At 36.6% G+C, this 21,503-nt stretch overlaps 1 protein-coding gene, 1 long non-coding RNA gene and 1 pseudogene across 4 annotated transcripts in view; 1 reads left to right on the forward strand and 2 right to left on the reverse strand.

The window, feature by feature from the left end:
- The window catches only part of FNDC3A (fibronectin type III domain containing 3A), a 170,510-nt gene that overhangs the window by 58,398 nt on the left and 90,609 nt on the right, over positions 1-21,503 (forward strand). The gene's annotated exons all lie outside the window — the stretch shown is intronic.
- Positions 1,812-21,435, reverse strand: LOC144288087 (uncharacterized). The gene is made up of 4 exons (XR_013356047.1): positions 19,708-21,435; positions 17,122-17,185; positions 8,750-8,919; positions 1,812-2,004 (listed from the first exon to the last, which is right to left on the reverse strand). It is a non-coding gene; the product is annotated as an uncharacterized LOC144288087 (long non-coding RNA).
- LOC144287611 (large ribosomal subunit protein uL4 pseudogene) lies at positions 3,731-6,570 on the reverse strand (annotated as a pseudogene).

Here is a 21,503-nt window from a genome sequence, read left to right on the forward strand (position 1 = left end):
AGAAGCAATATAGTAAACTTTGCCTATCTTTACTTGCTAATTAGGTTTTTATAAACTAATTTCATTTTTATACTGGATATCTTTTAGAATGTAAGTTTCTAATAGAGCATACATCTTAGGTTTATTTGTACATTTCTTCAAAATCTTTTCAATAAATACTGTTTATGATGGAAGCATTTTAACTAACATTGGTCTTTTCAAACACATCTGCAAATGAGGATACTCATTACTGTTACAGTATGACTTAAAATACAAAAATCATTAATCGCAGTTGCATAACCAGACTTCGAATTTTAAATAAATTCTATTTTAAAAAGTTAATTTGTAACTGTAATTTGTGAATCTCTTCACTTATAAAATCAATTAAACTGATTTTTATATAGTAATTATCCCTTCAGTCAGGATCAAAAATACTAATTTACAATATGCCTATAGTATTAACAGTCTCTTAGTAGTAGGAACTGACTACCATGTGAAGTTATTTTTAAGCAGGGACACATTTCTCTGCTTTAGTAGGAAAGGGAGATTCCTCTTTGTATTATGGATTTTAAGAGTGGAGACTTTTAAAAAATTCCTGGGCAGTTTTTAAAAACACAGGATAGCATAAGGATAAAGGGAACCTGAAAGAAAGTAAAAAAACTCCCCTTTTTATGTTTTTATGGTTTGTTTTTTTTTTAATTAAAAGCCGGGATGAAGGTGGAAGGGGTATTAGTGAACAGGGGACTGGGGTAAAGTTTTTGTAAAGACCAGTGTGCCCTCCCTCCAAACAAGAGAAGACAGGACGAGAAAAGACTAATGACTCCTGGAGCTCATTTTCTCCTTTTCTTTCCCTGTGCTATCACTAGTTTCTGTTATGTGGCAGACATCTTCCTGAACTAGTTCTAGAGCTAGGTAAAAGGTGAGAGTAGAAATAGAAGCAGAAGCAGAAGATAAAAAAGAGAAAATCTTAAGGGAGGAAAATCATAAGCCAGTGAAGCTCAGAGTAAAATAAGACCCTTGACTCTAATGCTATCAAGTTAGGAAAACTTTTCTCTTCACAGCCACTAGACCAAGAAAACCTCTACAGTAAAACCTAAAAAACTTAGATAAATCCAGTGTAAATTAGTAAGCATTTGAATTAAAGACTATTCTTTTTATTTTTATTATCTGTCAAGAATTTATAAAACAAAAAGGTTAACAGAAATCACAAGGAACTTTAGAGATCTAGATGATCCCCTTATTTTATTGGAAGTTCATAATTTCCAATTATGAATAATTTCCAATACCCAAAGAGTATTGGTCAAAGTTCAATATAATAATACTTTTAGGCAGAGTTCAATATAATACTTTTTCTACTATAGCATACTTCTTGGAGAGACAAATTGTTGTTTTTGTTTTTTCGTGAATTTACTAATTGTCTCCTGAGGTATTCAGATGTTGAGGCTTCAAAGAAAACTAAGACACACTTCCTGCCATTCAGGAACACAAAGTAGTAGAGAAGAAAGGGGGGGAATTAATAGTTGTATAACAGTATGAAATGAACTACTAGAGTTACGCATAAGGTGTTGTAGAAGCATCTGTGATGCAAAGTGATATGTCATGAAGAAAACCTGTCAAGGAGAAAGTGATGTGTGATCTGTCTTTAAGGAAAATAACAGTTGGCCAAATGACAAAAGGATCTCAAGGAAGCATTTTAGAAAGGAAACTGTATAAAAGCAACAGAAGGAAAGAATAGCTTGACTTTTTTGAATAACTGCAAACAGATCAGATTTGCAAAAATGTTGTATAAAAATCTCCATATAGATGGAGATGAATCAGAAAATGTAGACAGATCTTGAAATGACTTGACTGCCATACTAAGAACTTTAACTTTATTGCAAAGGTGAGGAAGAGCCATCGAAGGAGATTATGCTGGAGAGTTAACATCTAGTTTACAGTTTGGTAAGATTGATGTCTTCCTTGCAATAAAATGAAACAAATACTCTTCTAAAGGCAGTGCAGAGCTTCTGTCTCTTCCTTCTACTCCTAAAAAAGAAAAAGGAAGGAAATAAATTGTTAAGAGCCAGAAACAGAACTTTTTAATATTTGTTTTTCAAAATATGTTTCATATGTTTAATGAAAAGAACGCACTTTGTTCATTGGATTCGATCATTTTTTTATTATTCCATGCCATTTTTTCTGAGTCTTATCCAGAATCTAATGTCTGTCTTCCCTTACTCTTTATCTTATTTCATGTCCTTTTAGATCCTACATTACTCTTAAATATCTAAAAGTATAGTTCCTTGCCTCTTAGAACTTTCCAGTTGCCATTCTTCTCATCGGTTAGGTTTATTTATACTGCGTGATTCTGACCCATACCTCATTTTCCCCATTCTAAACCACTATTGCTTTCAGCACAAATGCATTATTTCTTTTGAAATCAGAGTATGATCTTGACTCTTTTTTCTATTAAAAGGTATTTTGAAACTGATCTAACAATTTGATGTTTTATGTTTTCTTCATGAAATGTTTTGATTTCATTTCAACAGATTATTTTGTATGATGATAGGTATTATGAAAATTAATTCACTCTTGCCTGGTAATTGTATATAAGAAAGTAAAAATTTATTGAAAGAGTAAATCTTCAGGTTTAGTATTAATAAGTCTTTGTAATATATGCTAAAGACTGCCCATCTTAGTCTTGTTTAGTGGGGAAGTATGAAGAATAGAGAATTAGGCAAGGTTTCTGAATTTGGGTTACTGGGAAGGTCCTGGAAGCTTATTTCACAGAGAGTATGACTAGATCCCTTTGTAGAGTTGGCTTTTAATGGTGATAAATTGGTACTATCCATCAGACATCATCTGTTCTGTGAAGTGTTTGCAGACAAGGTCTTTCTTCAGTTTCTCTCCTCTCCTACTTCTGGATGCCCATACAGAAATAATTGAGGGTAGAAATTACATTTTACGTGTGTTTGTAGCCCCGGTGCCTTGCATAGCATTCAGCACATATAGAGTGTTTAATGAAGTTGAATGAGGAAGAGAAAGAACTAATGTTTCTTGACCGTTTTCTGTGTGCCAAGCAAATGGAATGTTTATAGACAATTTTTTTCTGAAAACCCTCCTTCCTGAAAGGCATCTATGGCTTGCTTTTTTGTTCTGTTTTATGACTCTTCAAAAAGAATAAATAAGGCCAAAGAATAAGAACTTATTAAATATTTAATGGCTTTGTTTTGTTATGGAACTTGTACTTTGGTGTGATTCCATGCTACTATATGCAAAAGAAAATTATGAAAAAAGCAAAAAGAATATACAAACCAGCTATGCCTAAATAGTTTTTACATACCTTGGCCCTTCAAATTATATATTTTAGGAAGATAAGCAACGATATTGATGACTGTTTCATTTTATTAACCTAATAGGGGAGTAGTTAAGCACATGGTACCTGGCTTTGAGTTCCAGCTCTATCATATTATTATGTCAGATTATATTAAGTGATTTATTATTTTTACATCTTGTCTTACACTTGTTTGTGTAAATAGGCTGTGTGTTTGTGTTCATCATGTAAAACTTGGAACATAACTAGAGATTATTATTATTAAATTATACTTTTTTTGGACATACTATTTATATCTGCACATTCCTAGAATCCAAGACCTGCATCAGACATATAACCCCTAATTATGCTGATCATGGATTTTTTTTTTTTTTTCTCACTGTCTTTGATCAGGTCTTTATTTAAAATTAGCTGTCCAAAATGATTGGAGTTTTATGGAATAAACAAATATAAGTTTTTTAGGCAGCGGGCTTCTTCTCTTCCGTGGTAGGTTTCTTTTCTGCAGGTTTCTTGTCAGCTGCTGGTTTCTTGGTAGCTGCAGCCTTTTTTCCTACCACAGGTTTCTTCGGCTTTTTCACACCAACAGTTTTCTTTCCTTTCTTCCCTACCGTGGGCTTCTTGCCTGGAACCCCCTTCTCCTCCGATTTGGCTTCTAAGGCTGCTGCCGCCTTATCCATCCGGAGTTTGTGATTCTTGGCCTGGCGAAGAATGGTGTTCCGGCGCATGGTCTTTGCATACGGGTTTAGCTTCAACATGATTCTTAGGTTCTTCAGTGGATTCTTCTTCAGGACTCTACGATGAATCTTCTTGCGTGGTGCTCGGAGGGCTCTTTGGATCTCTGGGCTTTTCAAGATTCTGCTGAGGTCTGTATTAAGCATCTTATGCATGGGAAGGTTGTAGTTACTCTTGAGGGAGGCAGCCTTACGCCAAGTGCCATACAGATCGTCTAACTTGCGGAAAGCACTTTCAGTCCAAATGCAGAAACGTCCCACATGCCCACCAGGAGCAAGTTTCAGAATGTTCAGCTTGCTTACATTAAGTAAAGTAATTCCAGGGATGTTTCTGAAGGCCTTGATGATACCGTTGTCTTCATTGTAGATGATGCAGGGTCCCCTGCGCTGGATACGACGACGGTTTCTCATTTTGCCTTTGCCAGCTCTCATTCGCTGAGAGGCATAGACCTTCTTGATATCATTCCAGGCTTTAAGTTTCTTAAGAAGCAAAACCGCCTCCTTGGTCTTCTTGTAGCCTTCAACTTTATCTTCAACCACCAAAGGAAGTTCAGGAACTTCCTCAATACGATGACCTTTAGACATGACCAGTGCTGGTAAGGCTGAGGCAGCCAGGGCAGAGCAGATGGCGTATCGCTTTTGTGTTGTGTTCACTCTGCGGTGCCAACGGCGCCAGGTTTTGGTTGGTGCAAACATGCGGCCTCCACGACACATATTTCCAAAAGCACCCTGGCCAGAACGGTGAGTCCCACCGCCTCGAACTCGGGGAATTCGAGCCACGGCTCTGCCAGTACCCCAAGATTCAGCACTGTGATCATGGATTAACCAGATCTACATTTTAATGAAATATTTTGCAACATTGCTTTCACAATTATATTTTAGCAGCAATGAAGACTTTTTATTCTTCATCCAGTCATTCATTATTTGTCTTTTAAGACAAAAGTCTGTAAGCTAGCACTCTTTATTTCCTCAAACTTATTTGATGGATTTTCTTATATGTCCTTACAGAAAGATGAAATTTGATCACTAACCCAATGCCAGTCTAAAGCTTTGTCTTAACATTGTATTCCAGGACTTCATCCTCTAGGGCCTTCTTTGTCTTTTTTTGTTTCAGAAATCTTTTTTTTTTTTTTTTCTTTAAGATATTTGAGAGAGAGCATGAGCAGGGGGGAGGGATTGTGGGAGAGGGAGAAGCATACTCCCTGCCAAGCAGGCAACCCTACACAGGGCTCAACGCCAGGACCCTGGGATCATGACCTGAGCCGAAGGCAGACACTTAAACGACTGAGCCACCCAGGTACCCTGTCTTTCTTTAATCAATAGGTTTGACACAATAAATGACATGTTTATAAGATTTTCAGGTGTCAGAAAGGTACCAAGGTACATCTAATAACAATAAATGTCGAGCCTAAGAAATCAGAATATATTGAAATGATAGGTCAAAACCAATAGGATAAAATTAATAGGAATAAATACAAAGTTTTACATTTTGGTTTGAAATTTAGGTGCACCCGCAATGTATAAATATGTATTAGAGTTCCTTTTTGAAACTGACTTCTGTCTATTAAACACAAAAGAAATTTCTTAAGATAATATTGAGACTCTTCCTCTTCTTTCCTGTATGATGGTTCAGTCTCAAAGCAATTAGGTGGTGCAGAACAATATAAACACTTGTCATAGTTCATAGGGTTGCCATAACTGTATACCAGGGATTAGGTGGCTTATAAACAACAGAAATTTATTTTTCACTATTCTGGAGTCTGGGGAAGTTTGAGGTCAGGGTGCCAGCATGATTTGGTTCTGGTGAGAGCCCTCTTTCAGAGGAAGAAGCAAGGATGCTCTCTGGGTTTTCTTTATAAGGGCACTAATCCCATTTTTGAATGCTCCACTCATGATTTCATCATCTCCCAATGGCCCTACCTCTGAATACCATCACATTGGATTAGGATTTCAACATACAAACTTTGGAGGAATACATTTAGTCTGTAGCAACACTGCATTGATGTCTGTGGGGTGAGGAGGGAGAGGAGCTGCAGTGCCCCAGAGTGGGATGTCAGAGCCTAAATTGGGCAAAGAATTCATCACATATGGGAACAGCCTAATTCAGAGAGTCAGAGCCCAGAGTGAGGAGAGAATTCACGCAAGGTATCCTGGTAAAGGGACTCAGAGTAGTCTAAGCAGACTGATGAGAGTATCAATAAGAAGGAGTGGCCTGGTGTGAGGTGTAAGAATCTCAGCAGGATAAAGAAGTAAAAAATACAGTGGGGCAGCCCAGTGTAGGGAATTGGTGCCAGGATAAGGTGAGAGTACCTACATGTGAAGGCAATCTGACATAAGGAGTCACAGCTCAAACAGATCATCTGTGTGGAGGGATAGACTGACATGTGTTGTTGGAGCTTCAGTAGGGTCAGACAATTTACTTGCTGGAGGTGGTCCTTAGGAGAGAGTTAAAGCTCAAGTCAGGTAAAAAAGACACCTACACAGAGGACAGCCTGCCGCTGAATGTGGAGGGCCTCCACAAAGGGACAGCCTGGCATGGGGTGTCATAGCCCCAGCAGAATGATGAAAGTGTCCATACAGTAGAGACAGTCATCCAGAAGAGTCAGAGCCCAAGCAGTGTGAGGGCATTCATAGGATAGGAGGGACTTGGTTTGAGGTGTCAGAGTCCAAATGAGGTGAGGAGGATATCTACATGGAAGGTAGGGGATGGGGTCCAGCAAGGAGAATCAGATCCTGAGCATGGTGAGGAGAGTATCTATCTGGCATGGCAAGATATATGAAAGCCCAAGGAAGTCTCCCTCCACACATGGGACACCCTGGATTAGAAAATGAGAACCTGAGTGGGGTGAGGAGGGCATCCCCATAGAAGAATATTCTGGAATCAATTTTCAGAGCCCAACCGGGGTAAGGAGGTAGTCCACAGTTGTGGACTGAGGGGTAGAATGGCCTCATGTGGGGAGTCAGAGCCCAAATGTGATAAAAAGTGGAGCGGGTGGTCCAGGACTGGGTGTTAGAGCTTGTGTCTGATGACATGGAGCCAAGGTGAGAAGGACATCAATGTAGGGGTTGTGGGGGGTGAGCCAGGCTCAACAGGGGGAGTTGGAGGCTTGAGTGGGATAAGGCCATCCATTCTGGGAGACAGAGTGGAGTTAGGACAACCTCTGCCAGGGCAGGAATGGTGGCAGACATAGAAGATTGATTATATACACAGGGGACTAATCAAAGAAACAGTTATATTAATGATAGCTGAGTATCTTACTATCTAAGGAGTTTTAGATGTGAAGAGGGGAGAAATTAGAATGAATCCTGTGGAAACTGAATCTGAAATATCAGACATTCTTGACTCTGGGTCGGGGACAGAGAAAGTACAAGATGAGACTATAGAACATATTAGTATTCCAAAAAGAAAGAAGTGCTCAAAATGAATGAAGACATATGTCACGTGTGCTCCATGATAATGATACATTAAGAAGAACATGATGTCACTTCTGTGATATTTCTGCCACAAATACACTATCTGAATCCAAATGCAAAGAAATAATAGACAAACCCAAATCAAGAGACATTCTACAAAATAACCCATAATCTTCAAAAGTGAAGATTGTAAAAGTCAAGGAAAGACTGAGAAACTGTTCAGGCTGAGTGACTAAAGGAACATGCCAACTAAATGCAACATGTGATTCTGAACTAGATGCTTTTGCCTATTATTAGGACGATTGGTGAATCTTGAATGGGATTTGGAAATTAGATGGTTTATTAGTTTCTTAGGGCTGCCATAAGAAACTGAGTGGGTTAAAACAACAGAAATTTAATGTCTCATAGTTCTAGAGCTAGAAGTCTAAGATCAAGGTGTCAGCAGGATTGATTCCTTCTGAGGGAGAATTCATGCCTCTCCTAGTTGCTGGTGATGACCAGCAATTCTTTTAATTTCTTGGCTTTTAAACGTATTGCTTTAATCTGTTTCCTTCTCCACATATCATTCTCCCAGTCTCTCTGTGTCTCATATGGCTGTCTTCTTATAAGGATACCATATTGGATTAAGGGCACACTCTGCTCCAACATGACTTCGTCTTTCATTTTAACTAATTTTAATTTGCAATGACCCCATTCCCAAATAAAGTTATATTCTGAGGGTAGTGGTACTTAAGCATATCTTTTTTTAGAAGATACAATTCGGTCCATAACAGATAGTAATAAGGTAGCGGTGTTAATTTTCTGGTTTTGACGATTGTATTGTTATATCGATAATGTCCTGGTTTATAGGAAATGCATACTAACATACTCTATAACTGATGGGTCATCATGTCAGCATCTTTCTTTCAAATGGTTAGGTAAGAAAGTTCGTGTGTGTGTGCGTGTATAAAGATTTTATTTATTTATTCATGAGAGACACAGAGAGGCAGAGACATAGGCAGAGGGAGATGGGACTCGATCCCAGAACCTTGGGATCACAACCTGAGCCAAAGGCAGAAGCTCAACCTCTAAGCCACCCAGGTGCCCTAGGAAGAAAGTTCTCTGTGCCAGCTGGACATGCAGCCTTTTTAAAATAAATCTATGATTGTTTCAAAATTTTTGACTATGATTAAGGAAATGATATTCTGTGTCTCTAGAATCTTTGAGAAGACTAAAGAACCAGACTCAAAGCTAAGCTTCAGGAACAGTGCCCCCCAAACCATGCTATAAAACCTGTCTGATCAGGAAGGCATCATCAATGCCAAGATTGTACCTGTGTCCTTTCTTTGCTGAGAACACAATATTACTTGCTTACAGCACAGGTGCCACTTCTGCAACAGGAATCTTGTGCTACCCACCTTCTAGGATATTAGCACCCGTAGGACCAGTGGTCTTTACCTTGCACCAAGGTGATTCCTCCAGCATACAAAGGAGTTTCATAATCTGTGCACCAAAACAAATGACAGTATCCACTACAGTACAAGAAGGGAAATCTTTATGAATAGCACTTGTTTATTTTAGTAGAACTAGAGCTAAGTATGAGTCACATATTGAATCTTGTTTGCAAAATTGAAAACAAATGAAATCTTACTGCAAGAAAATATATATATATATATATATATATATATATATATATATATATATATATGTTCAAAACAGATGGCATATTATTTTGGTTAAGTGGTATCCTTTTAACATTTTTGAAATATTGACAGAGATTGAACCCAGGTGAGTAACCAGGAGAGGGCAGTGTTAAGAAATTATTCTTGTAAAAGACTATAAAAATACTTGAAGGTTGTTTAATCCAGAAGATAGCTATGACTTGAAGATATTGTTCTCTGCACCTTTAGAGGGCAAAATTTAGACTAACAGGTGAGAGTTATAGGGAAGCAAATTTTGACAGGGAAGAACTGTCGAAAAATTATGACTCTATAAAAATGGAGTCCTTGATTTATTTTACCTGAGTCCCATCATTGTATGTGCTCGTGCACTGTTGAGTGGTATTATGGAAGTAATTCTTGCGTAAAAAAGACGATTGAGTATGTCTTGAGAGATACTGAGAGAAAGACAGAGACACAGGTAGAGGGAGAAGCAGGCTCCCTGTGGGGAGCCTGATGCAGGATTCGATCCTGGGACCCTGGGATTACAACATGAGCCTAAGGCAGATGCTCAACCGCTGAGCCACCCAGGTGTCCCTCCAATATTTATTCCAACTAAAGATTGTTTGATTCCAAAATTACCTGTTAACTAAACTAAGGTCTCTTTAGTTAATTCTGGAAATGAGTACCTTGACTGAGAGTCTTCAGTTTAACAAGTGTGTCTGTGATGGGCATATTTCATGAAGTAGTTGAGCTAATGATGGTTATTGCTCAAAACAGACCTATGAACAAGATGCCAACTAGTTAATTTATTAATCCTTATTCCTAATGAAATAAACACTTGAAAGAGACACTTTAACCTTCTGGATTTTATAGGGGCAGGAACAATGATGCTGTGTTAGTCTTGGTACATAAAATCTTATTTAACTAGTGTTCAGGGATTATTAACTTCTTCTATTTGGTTTCCTTAATGATAGAAGTTGTCTCTTTTTCATCTCTGTGCTAAAATAATGCCTTTAGGTTAGTAGGCATGCTGTCAATATTTATTGAAAATAACTGCTAAAATATCTTTACATTGGTATACTTGTTTGCCTTGTTGACTACTATATACTAAAAATACACTTTCTACTTAGAACTATTTTAGTGCATCAGAGTCTTCACTAGGAGCACCAGTTAAGATTGTAGAGTAACATGGACATGTTAACTTAAGTATGTAAATAGTGAATCAAAGATAATACTGGGATGCTGATGATTTGACCATCCTGGATTTCTGCTTGTTCCCTTATTATCTGATTCCTAGGTGTAGAAAAGGTGTCCAAGTGAATTCAAGTTCGTTTAGAGGTATTAACCTTTGCTTTCTCATATCTCACTGTAATTAGGGGAGCCAATAACATACCAGTCTCAGAGTTTGTTGATTCTGAGCCTCTTCACCCCTAGAGTTAGTATGTGACATCAGGCTCTACCTCTGAGTCCTGCTGTTTTCCTTTTTGCTTCCAAGTAGCTGTGAACAGCTTCTCAGCAGTTACTAATATTTTCTCACCATTGTTGCTACTGATGTTGCTTTCCATTCTGCATGGGAAACCCCAGTAGGGATTTATTTGACCCTTGTTGGTTTCACTGTCACTCATCCAAGAAGTGATTAGCATCATTGCTCCTGGAGCAGTTATTACTGACACTTTGTTCCCTTTTTTCTTCTCTTGGCTGTTGCTCCTGTTCATCATTGCTTTTCTATCTTCACCCTCTCTCTTCTGCCCTTCATTCTAACTCTTCCTGCCATTATAGGAGTTTTTGAAGTAAGGAAAGGTTAGTCCCAACCAGTAAATACCACTTTGTCTTTCTCTGTGTGTTCTGGGATCATGGTGAGTATAACCAAATGTCTGTCTTCGTTGCAGTTAGTCTGCTCTTTCATATTTGTTATCTCCTTTGCAGACCATTTTTTAGCAAGTCTCCTGAACTCATCCAGATGACTTTTGAGGTCCTTAATAAATACAGTTTTTATTAAATACTTATAAGCCCTGTATCCCATTAATACCAGCTCTGTTACCCAAGAGTCATTTCTCTGACCTCCAAAAGTTGGGAGTGCCTGGCCTTGTTTTTCTCTGCTTGTCTGAATCTCTTACACTCATCACATCTAATCAAAAGCCCTTTTCTCTCAGGATGTCTTTCTGGGGGAGAGAAGAGGAAGATGGTGTTGTCATGCAAATAGGACTCCTTGTTGATTTCCTGTGATACAGCTGAAATCCCCAAGACATGTGTATACAAACTGTACCTCAGACCCCATGACTTCTCATTAGATATATTAGGAATTAGGTATTAAAAATATCTCTGTGGGCAGCCTGGGTGGCTCAGCGGTTTAGCGCCACCTTCAGCCCAGGGCCTGATCCTGGAGACCTGGGATCAAGTCCCATGTTGGGCTCCCTGCATGGAGCCTGCTTCTCCCTCTGCCTGTGTCTCTGCCTCTCTCTCTCTCCTCTCTGTGTATTCTCATGAATAAATAAATAAAATATTTTTTAAAAATTAAAAAAATAAAAATACCTCTGAAATTTATTAGAAGTTAAATGTCTATTGTTTTAGATATGGTGCAGTTATTATAAGTAGCAGCATGAAATACTGTACCTATAACTTTTTTTACTAAATTCACAACAGTAGAACTTCAAAGAAATAAGTAACAAAAATATGTGAATGAATTAATGGTGCATTGTAAAAGGCACAGGTCTGGGAGTAAGTCAAGCTGGGTTCTAGACCAATGGGTGGAACTTATAGGAAAACAGATTTAGCTCAGTATGAGGAAGAACTTTGTGATAAACAGAACTGTCAAAAGGGTCAGGACTAATCGGTTCCCATCCATCTTTGTAGGTGGTAATGCATATGCTGGCTCATCACTTGATGATGCTATTAGGAGTTTTAATTTCTTTCAAGTGGATGGTTGGAGTTGATGCCTTTTAAGATTTTTCACAAGTCTAAAATTTTATGATTCTGTAGCTTTGGGAAGATTACTTAAATTCTGGTCATTATTTTACACATATGGGAAATAAGAGTGGGCAAGTGCAGATTTGATTCAGTAAGTTTCCACCAGCTCTCAAGTTTGTAGTATTTTTAAGTATGCTAGTAGGCTATATTTTAAATATATTTTAGTAATAGATCAGTATTCTAAGAGTTTTTTTTAATAAGACCACGATTATCTTTGGCCCACTGACTTTCCATCACTACAGATCTGACTGAGCTTACCCAAGTTCTTTAGGTTCTGCGTAAACTACAAATAACTCAAGTAGAAACCACATGGATTCTTATCCCCATATGAGTAGGCATTATTTTACAATTTAGCAAACTAAACCATGGAAAACTTAGGGTCCTTTATATATTACTTAGAAAATATTTTCTTTTCTTTTTTTTAAGATTTTATTTATCTATTCATGAGAGACCCCCAGAGAGACAGGCAGAGACACAGGCAGAGGGGAGAAGCAGGCTCCCTACGGGGAACCCAATGCAGGACTCAATCCCAGGACTCCATGGCCTGAGTCAAAGGCAGGAACTCAACCACTGAGCCAGTATGCCCTACTTAGAAAATCTTAACCACCCTTAGAAAATGCTCTAAAGCATAGGTAACTATTTTTCATACTGGTAGAAAATCACATTATTACATTAAAGACTTTGCCCTTTATAATCCCTCCCCCCAAATACAAAACATCAGTTCTAGTAGAGAGGCTTAAAATACTAGTTTTGAAACATTATTGGGTCTTGTTTGTGAAAATGAATCATGACAGATCATCCATTCATAAATCCAGTCTATTTTAGGTTAAGTGAATGACTATGACTCATCCTGAGTACATTGCATAATAGTCCCAGGTTGTCCCTAAAAGCTATTAAGTGCTACTTTTTGAGGAAAACCATATTTATATAGGACTTAGTTAAGAGAAAATTTCAACATTTCTGCTAAAAAGGAAAATATAGGCAAATTCAGTTGTCCTCAATTCTTTATGTTCCTAATGAATAAAATCACTGTTCTTCTGGAAGTAGAAAATCTAAACCAGTTTAAAAATCAGTGACAAAGGGATCCCTGGGTGGCGCAGCGGTTTGGTGCCTGCCTTTGGCCCAGGGCGCGATCCTGGAGACCCGGGATCGAATCCCACGTCGGGCTCCCGGTGCATGGAGCCTGCTTCTCCCTCTGCTTGTGTCTCTGCCTCTCTGTCTCTCTCTGTGTGACTATCATGAATAAATAAATAAAATCTTAAAAAAAAAAAATCAGTGACAAAAATCTTGATTAAAAAATTCTTAATGAGTAATGGCAAAAAGAAATTAAGACCCAGAAATACAGATATGTGAAATAGCTTGTGTTAACTTTTCAGTGTTTATAAACCTGTTGCACTCTGATACTTTTTATTATTGGTTAGTGACTTAAGTGGACCTGTCATCTCTGAACTGGCCTCACAAAATGGCATTTTAATAAATACACAGAAATATGAATGTAAAATATTTATTTTGGGTGCAGTTCTTTCTCTTCTTCAAGTGACCCTGATTTCCTTTTTAGGAAAGAAACCACTTATTAAAGGTAGATTACGAGGTGGAAAATTATGAAGATAAGAGATTGACTTAGGATGGAAAGATTAAGCAATTTTAAGAGCAAGAATGAAAAATGAATTTGGATGCTTTAAATAATTAGAATCAGAAGTAGAAAAAGCTAAAGGATCTTTAAGCAGATTTTAAACTCTTAGAACCACATATCTAGAACAGTTTCTGTTTAGTTTGATTTTTAAAGCTGCGTTTTGAATATATAATACTAAATGGTTATAAAATAAGTATGTTTAAGTAAAAGAAAATGGTAACATGCTTTCATGAGAGAGAGGTTGGTTAGCTTTTGAAATTAAATGACCATTTATGTGATAAGTTATTTTTGTTTAAAAATAGTTATAACATTCTAGGTAATAGAAAATTAGAAATATTTTGCTTAGCATAATACTCTCTAGTTCTATCCACGTTGTAGCAAATGGCAAGCAAAATAAGTCAGTCCGAGAAAGACAATTATCATAGGATCTCACTCATATGTGGAATTTAAGAAACAAAACAGATGATCATAGAGGAAGAGAGGAAAAAAAAAAACAAGACAAATCAGAAAGGGAGACAAACTGTAAGAGACTAATCATAGGAAAAAAACAGGATTGCTGAAGGGGAGAAAAAAGAGGGGTGGGAGATGGGGTAACTGGGATGATGGGCATTAAGGAGGGCAGGTGATGTAATGAGCACTGGGTATTATATAAGACTGATGAATCACTGACCTCTACTTCTGAAACCAATAATACATTATATGTTAATTAATTGAATTTAAATTTTAAAAAATGCTGAGAGGGCAGCCCGGGTGGCTTAGCGATTTAACGCCTTTAACGCCGCCTTCAGCCCAGGGCGTGATCCTAGGGACCGAGGATCAAGTCCCACATCGGGCTCCCTACATGGAGCCTGCTTCTCCCTCTGCCTGTGTCTCTGCCTCTCTCTCTCTCTCTCTCCTCTCTGTGTATTCTCATGAATAAGTAAATAAAATCTTTTAAAAAAATGCTGAGAAACAAAATAGAAGCCTTCAAAGAGGAAAAAACTCAAAATAATGTGTATAGAAGAAAAATTTTGCTCTCTGTTCTTAATTTCTCAAATACTACTTCAACCTAAATTATTATGGTTAAATTTTTATTAAAATCAAATTTTCATTGGCCTTCTATTAGAATTAGCATCATTATTTATTCGCTTACGTTGTTAGCCCAAAAGACGTACTGTCTTTACTGAACATTCAAATTTTTTTTAATCTTAACATTTTTAACCTTTTACATATGAAACAAGGAAATACGTAGTTATAATGAATTCTATTCCGGCATAATATAGGCAGTCAGTAAATATTTGTTTGAAAAAATGACCTCAAATAATTATGTGCAACATACAGGTAGTCTCTTTTTTCTTTACTTCCCATGTTTTTCCCTGAAATACTTTCTTAAAACCCTATTTTATGATGAATCCAAAGGGATTGTGTTTGGGCTGTGTTGATTTTATTTAGCTTTGTACATCTCAGCTTGACTTTAGAATTCTCATAGCATGGAAAAATAACCCACAACAGGTAGTAACCATGGTGATTGTAAAATACTACTACCTCTAGAGAATTACTGTGTCACACTTTTGTGAAGGTCATCGGCAACCTCTGTATTGCCTATATGAGTGGGCTTCGTTCTCATCAAAGTTAACCTCTCCCTCAGGATTTGACACAGTATTTTATTCCCTCCTTGGAACATTTTTCTTTTGACTTTTCCTTTTATAGTTTACATATTCTCCTGGTTTTCCTCCTATTTCTCTGGCAATTCCTCTTCAAATCCTTTTCGATATGTATTAAGATATGAGGTTCATACCCTAGTCCTCTTGTGACTGAGGACAAATAACTGTATAAATCCTCTTAGTCAGAGTGGTAGAGACAGAAAGTAGACTAGTGATTGCTAGGGGGCCAGGAGGGAAATGAGGAGTTACTGTTTAGTGGGTACAGAGTTTCAGCTTTGAAAGATAAAGTTCTGGAGGTGGGTGGTGGTAATTTTTTTTTTCCCCTCAATGACGGTAATTATTGCACAACAGTGTTCTTTTTAAAAAAAAAAAAAAAAAAAAAGATTTTATTTACTTGAGAGAGAGAGCACACAGTTGTACAGAGAAGGGGAGGGAGAAGCAGACCTGTGCTGAGCAGGGAGCTTGATGTGGGGGGGATGACCCAAGCCAAAGGCAGACGCTTAACTAACTGAGCCACTAGGCGCCCCACATACAAAAGTGTTCTTAATACCCCTAAGCTGTGCACTTGAAAATAGTTAATAGTTAATATTATCTATATTTTTAACCACAAATTTCAAAAAGGAAATACTAAAAATTTAATTTTAGTTTTTACAAAAAAAAAAGTATAAAAGATACCTGAAGGCAGAGTGTAAATGATGTGGTAGGCAGCAGAAGTCCAAGATCGCCCTCAAGGGCATTGCCCTCTATTGTACACACCATGAATAGGATGAATTTTATTTCCCTGATAAGCATATTACACAGTGCAGTTGACTTTCAAGAAAAGAGAGATGATTTGGGCTGAACCTCACCTAATCAGGTGAGCCCTTAAAAAGGGACTGGGTTCTTCTAGAAGGAAGAGATTAAGGAAAGGGCCATATAGCAAGGAAGCGGTTGGCCTCTACCTGAGAGTGGCTTCCAGATGACATCAGCAATGAAATGAGGGTCTTAGTCCTACAGCCACAGAATCTAATTCTGCCCCAACCACTTGAGGTTGGAAGAGGACTCCAGCCTCCAGATGAAAATACACCCTGGTCACCACTTTGATTTTCACCTTGTGAACCCTGAGCACAGAACCCAGTCACACTGTGCCCAGACTTCTGAACTACAGACCTGTGAACTAATAAATGGGTGTTTTTTACAACCACTAAATGTGTGCTAATGTTACACAGCAATTGAAAACTAAGGGAAATAATAAGAACTTTTTTCTCACATGAATTAGAGTTCGGAGGCAGGCAGTTAGTGCTTGTATTGAGTTCTCTGCCCCAAAGGTAGTACGGGGATCCAAATTACTTCTGTCTTGGTCTGCCATCCCTAGGATATTGTGCTCATCTGCATGAACTAAGGTGGCTTACCACCATGTCTATGTCCCAGACAAAGGGGGAAGAGAAGAAGAGATTTGAGGTACACCGTCTTTCTTTAAAGACATACCCTGGAGATTGTACAGATCACTTCTCACATTTCATTGGCCATAGCTTAGTTGTATACAATATTGGAAAGTAATGAATAAATGTCACAGAGTACAAAAAAATAATAATCTTGAAAGATCCTCCAAAAGTAATTATAGTGTTTATTTGTGAAGTGGTGGTACATGAAATGGGGAATAAGGATGGAATGAAAGTTTTCTCTCTATACTTTTTTACATTTTTCATTTTTGAATCTTCTAAATGTACTTCCTATTAAAAACAGCATTTCAAGTAAATAAAACAAGGGCTGTATATAAGAAACTTCCACCTCTCTTCTTACCAAAAAAATACTTACTTACTTTTCCTAAGCAACATTTCACCTGTCCCTTTGGGATTAGTGTCTCACCATTCTTATTCTTTGTCCTGCAACAAAATTAGATTTTTGAGCTTTTCAGCCAATGATCTTGGCCCAAAGGAGTTATGTATGTCAGATACACACACACAGGATTAAGTTACATTAGGTATTCTTAAATGTTTGATACATTCAAATATATTTTATGGTAATTAATAGTAAAAGGTCATTCCACTTTTCTTGTCATTGCATATGCACGGTATTTTAACTACATTTTAGGCCATATCAGTTTTTATTGGTGACTATTTATAGCAGAACCTTACTATCATTCATAAAGTTGAGAGCAGTTAGTGCATTCTAGATTTGAAATATCCATCTTGACAATTCACTTGCTAGTAAGTTTAGAACTAGCTATATGAAGCAATTACCTCTTAAGTGAGATGGAGATAATGTGATTTGATCAAATCTGCCTAACTAGATGTATAAACTGGGGAAAACCATGCTTACTAACCAGACTTCATTAAAACTTGTCACAGAAATCCATTTAGGCATGTATTACACCTAAGTAGTTTTATGGCCTTTTAAGAACGTTAGTCCCAAAATGATTAGGATCCAAATTTATTTACAGAAAGATCTGTGTCATTTTTGCATGTTTATTTTTACAACTACAGAGATTGGCCTTTTTAAAACAGTACCTTTTTTTTTTTTTTTACTATGGTAAACACAAACCAAAAAACCTTGCTTCTCCTATTTTTTATAGTGCCCTTAGCCTAATTTTCGAGGGACTCTATCCAGGTTCCAACCTTTCTTTCTAGCTTTACTTCCAGAAATCTTCTACTCAAAATATTCCAGGATTAGTAGATACCCTAGTCTCTACATATTTCTTGCCAATACCCCCTTCATATCTTTGTTCACATTGCTACTTTTTAGAAAAATCACACAGGAGCATGTACACATATATCTGCCTTCTCATCTTTTGGGGAAGAAATCTTCATCAGTTAGCTTAAGGTATTTTTGCTGAAGATTATATTAGAGTGAAAAGCTGTAAGCATAAAAGTGTGTGGTTTAAATTTGAACCTAGCGCAGGGTGTTAGCAAATACTTTTCTGATTAACTGAAAAGCAGAAAGCCTTTTTCCAAGTCATTTTACTGAAAATGTTTACAAAATAAATACGTTTAACCTTGGCAAACAGATTCATTATAAACATTAATATATTCATACTAACTGTACTGTAGTGTGGATTATGTAGAAAATTGAATTGATAAAGAAGCAAACTGAGGGTTGCTGGAGGGGATGTGGGGGCTGAGATAACTGCGTGATGATGGGCATTAAGGAGGACACATGATGTGATGAGCACTGGGTGTTATACGCAACTGGTAAATTATTGAACACTACCTCAGAAACTAAGTATGTACAACAGGTTGGCTAATTGAATTTAAATTAAAAAAAAAAAGAAAAGAAAATTGATAGTTTACCTTAGATAGAATATAGGTTGGAGGTCTTTTTAAACTCATTCTTTTATTTAGCAACTTATTATGAACTTATATGTACAGTCACTATTGCAAAACTGAAGATTTAGTGATGAGTAAGATAAATCTTATCCCTGCCCCTCACAAAGTTTACAGTCTCCTAGGTAAGACAGACAATTAAGGAATTCAATAAAATAGAGAAGTGCTGTGATGGAAAAGAACAGGAAAGGTTCTATGGAAGCTCATAGCAGGAGCACCAAAATCAGTCGTGGGATTAGGACACTCAAAGGCTGCATTCTGTTCTTTTTACCTTCCCAAATGGAATATTAAAAATTCTTGTTAATTAGTGTCTTTATTTAATGAGGATTTGAATATTGAAGGCCATTCATTTATTTGATTATACATTAAGAATATGAACAGAATTAGCTTTTTTTAATAATTAGGAAAAATGTTACTTTCAATGAATATATATCAAAAGAATTTTTGGAACATTTCTTTCAAGTGCCTGTCTACCTGTATGGTAAGATTACAGGAGTTTTTCTTCTTTGTACTTTCTGTATAATTTGATAAATTTAATTATCAATATTATCAATTATAATATTGATAATAGTATTAATTGCTTAAATATTAATCATATAAATGATGTTTTAGCCTTTTTAAATCGTTTAGTCCAACTTTTAAAAATTTATAGATTATTTTCTTTAAAGCTGAGGTAAATGGTGGACCATATGACATATTTTGGTGCAGATAAGTGGATGTTTTAATTAGTAAAAACTAAAAAATGAAACATACCAAGTTTATAATAGTCTGACATTTTTTGAAAGGGGGTAGAAGAAAAGAAATATATACATTTGATAAATATAGAGCTGATGTAAAGAATTCTGACACTCAGAAAGACAAACCCAGGGCAAAAAGCTTTAGATGTTGAGGATTTTCTTGACCCCAAAAACATATCAGTATGAGCTAGACTGTATTTATGGAAGAAGATATATTTGTTTGGGTCCTCTCTATTTAGCCAAACCTTTCTGTGAAGGGATGCTAGGGAAAGAAACCAGTATTACTGCAGACCTACTTTGTGTTCTGCATACATTTTCCTAACCCTATGAAAGAATGAGAAAGATTACCTTTCTTATTGAATAAAAATCAGACTTTCTAAGTTAGCTTCGGTAGAAAGATCTCCTGGTGAGAAAGGCAACTGAATTACAAATACAGAGATTTACGTTAGTTTAACCTTGTAACCACACTACAATTTTGGACTCAGAAAAGTGTTAATTAAGCATTCTTAACGGCATAAACCTTTCTAATTTTTATACCCAAAGCATAGCTGGGATAAGGCAAGGCTAGGATGTTCAGAGAACATATAACATATAAAGTTATAGAGACTACCATGAATTTATATAATCTGATTTACATGCCCTTTGTACCATCTGCAGAGAGTATCCCAGGAGAGAGAAAAGGTCTTTCCCGGTTCCTTTATATGACAACACGCTGAATGTGATTTTTACTATTTACCTAGATACAGAGAGATGGAAAAGCATTTTCTTCTTCCAACTTATCTAGGACCCCTCCTCAAAATATTCATTTCCTTTGTCATGGCAACCAACATAATTTCATTTCTTAGGAAAACCATTCCTGTGTCTACAAAAGTATGGCTTGTGCCCTGACTGTGATTATGGTATTATATGAAGGGACATCTAAACATAGTGTCATTAACCATCAGAGTCATGCAATAACATAATAATTGTGGTGATAGTTTTCTTGCAGGTATGTATTAATTGCTCTAGAGGCTCCAGAGGTTTGCCAGAGTCATATAATCATTTTGTCTCATCATTTAAATGTAGAATTCTGATTCTAAAATCTGATTCCACAATAATAATTTGAAAATGTTGATTCACTTTTAGAGAGTAAATTTTAATCAAATCTTGTTTTTAATTCTCAGTGGATCAAAAAGTTCTCTGTATTCAGCATTTCCTTCTGCTTCATTTTATCATACAATCTTTCATCATTTCTGGAAAATCCCTCTTATTACAATGAAAGTTCATTATTTCAATATTTTTACACTTTAAAAAATCTTAATATGTTGGATTTCCTTACCCTTTTGTACTAAGTCTCTCATACTCAGACACTTACAGAACACAAAAGAGAATAACTAAATGCATATTCTTTACTTGGAAAGAGAATTTGCCCTAAATCTCTTTTGCTGTCCTCAAGGACAACTCAATTCTTGACAGCCATTTCAGAAATTTAGATCCTGCCTCACAGCTGACTAAGGGAAACGGGCAAGTAATCCACAGTTAAAACAGTAGAATATGTACTATGTTAGAATTAGGTATGCCCAAATATATAGGGGAGGCCAGAGAAGGAATACCTAATGCAGCTTGGAATAGTCATTGAGTGCTTCCAGGAAAAGTTGGTGCTTAAAGAAATAGAAAATTTAGCCACGAGGGAAAAAATAGAAAAAGTTCTTAGAGGCAGAAGGAATCACCTGTGCAAAGGCACAGTGCACAGACGTTAGAGGAGACTGAAAAGGTATTATGAGAGAGAGTTTGGAGAACATTGTACATGAAGGGGTGTCTGAAAATGAGACTAAAAATGGAAAGGGCTATGTTACAGATAGATACCATGACATATGAAGGTGGAATTACCTCAGCAATTCCACTTCTAATAATTTATCCTACAAATATACTAACATACTTATAAAATTATGTTTTTACAGGGATATTCATGCAGCATTGTTTGTAATAGTAAAAGGTTGAAAATAACTTGAATGTTTATCAGTAGAGGAATAATTAAATAAATTATGGTACACTATTACAGTGAAATGCTATGCAGCTATTATGAAGTGACGCAGCCCTACCTATACCAATATGGAAAGATCTCTAAGCTATATCATTAAGGTGCAGAACAGTGTATATAGTAT

The sequence above is a fragment of the Canis aureus genome, chromosome 17 (genome assembly GCF_053574225.1).
Source record: "Canis aureus isolate CA01 chromosome 17, VMU_Caureus_v.1.0, whole genome shotgun sequence".
In the NCBI taxonomy this organism is placed as follows: domain Eukaryota; kingdom Metazoa; phylum Chordata; class Mammalia; order Carnivora; family Canidae; genus Canis; species Canis aureus.